The sequence below is a fragment of the Myotis brandtii genome, unplaced genomic scaffold (assembly GCF_000412655.1).
Source record: "Myotis brandtii unplaced genomic scaffold, ASM41265v1 scaffold318, whole genome shotgun sequence".
NCBI lineage: Eukaryota > Metazoa > Chordata > Mammalia > Chiroptera > Vespertilionidae > Myotis > Myotis brandtii.
This window is the reverse complement of record NW_005362190.1, coordinates 748283-749958: the sequence shown is the minus strand read 5'-3', so window position 1 is coordinate 749958 and position 1676 is coordinate 748283. Positions and strand designations below refer to the sequence as shown.

Sequence of the window (1676 nt, the reverse complement as noted above, 5' to 3'; positions counted from 1 at the left end):
AACTGGACACATTACTATCTCTAACAACATCAGATGATTTTTAAAATAAATACAAGTTCAAATATATGGTAAGAAAGCACCAGTGTTTAACACAACCTTCTCCTTAAGTTACATACACTTCTTCCCAAAGTAGACAAGCCCCAAGTCTCATCCAGTTTCTTAATCCTGTTCAGAGTCTCACTCACTGGGTTATGTGTAATCCTCTCTGCCTGGATAGGAAGAGAGCCCTCAGAGTCTCTTGATCTTTAAAACTAAAAGGCAAGTTATCTGCTCCCAACATACCCAATGTACAATGGTAGAAAAGGAATCAGACAATAATAATGAGTGCTCTTGGTCCCTGCGGTAACTGGTTCCCGCGAGCCCGGCCCCAACTCCGGGGAAAAGGGCCCCGCGCCGAGCAGCCTGGCCGCCTGCCACCTCGGGAGATAGCAGCCCACATGCCGGGGGATTACGGAGTGATGGGTGACGATGGCTCTATTGATTACAGCGTTCATGAGGCCTGGAATGAAGCCACCAACGTTTACTTGGAATAAAAGGAAAATTATGAGGATATTCAGTGTGCCACCTACAGCAGAAACTTTGTCAGAGCCCAACTTCTATGACACAATGAGCACAATTCATTTAAGACAGCAACTGGAAATGTATTCCATTTCAAGGAAGTATGACCATCAACAGCAACAAAACCAAGCTGACAGTGTGCAGCTCTCATTGGAATGAAATCTCAGAAAATGAACAACATAAATAATTGTTAAACAGTATAGCAAGCTCCCACAAAACCAAGCTGACAGTGTGCAGCTCTCATTGGAATGAAATCTCAGAAAATGAACAACATAAATAATTGTTAAACAGTATTGTAGCAAGCTCCTAATTCCACCAAGTCATGAACAGCATCTTTAAAAAATCTTCTATCTCCATAGATAATTTTTCTTGTGACCTTTATCCAAAATTTTTGGTGTGTTTTCTTTTACTTTTTAAAATTGTATCTGTGAGTCATTTGTTACACAAATAAAAAATGTCTCAGAAGACCTGAAAACGGGAAGAGAGATTATTCCAGAGATGGTGATTTTACTTTGTGAACACCTTTGATTTCTTCAGGATGCAATCAGCCAGGAATGAAAACCCATCTTTGGAAGCGAGCATCTGAAACTTATGCCACTCTGAGCTGAAATTTTTGTAAAATGAAAAATGAAAATCCAGTCATTGGTATAATTTCCTCTCAGATTGTATTCTGTGATAAATGTAATATGGATAAAAAAATAATGAGTGTTCTTATTGGGAAAAAGATTAATGGGAAATCATTAATAGTGAAGGCTCTAGGTTGTGCTTAATGTGACAGGACTTCATTTTGTTGTTTGGGAAAATGTCTCTCATTCACTATATATCATTGTCCTGGTTCTGCTCTTCAGGCAAAATAGTTCTAGTTCTTCAGACAACATCTACAATAGGAATTAGAAAAAAATGCCTCGCTTGTCTTGGCTGCTGTAAATATCTTCCTGTCGGTTAAATTCAGAGGTCCAGGTTTAGCCATAAGAGATCAACATGTATAAAAAGCAAGCTTGGATTTTCTTTGGTTCTATCTAAAACTTAGTAAATTTTATGTGCAGGTAAAATTTTGCCTGAACTTTATCTTTTAGCATGAAGACTCATATCTGTATCCACTGACTTGTGAACTCTGC

At 38.5% G+C, this 1676-nt stretch overlaps 1 pseudogene; it reads left to right on the top strand.

Annotated features, from left to right (window-relative positions):
- Window positions 1-330: 330 nt before the first annotated feature.
- On the top strand, window positions 331-865 carry LOC102246025 (annotated as a pseudogene).
- The last annotated feature ends 811 nt before the right edge of the window (window positions 866-1676 follow it).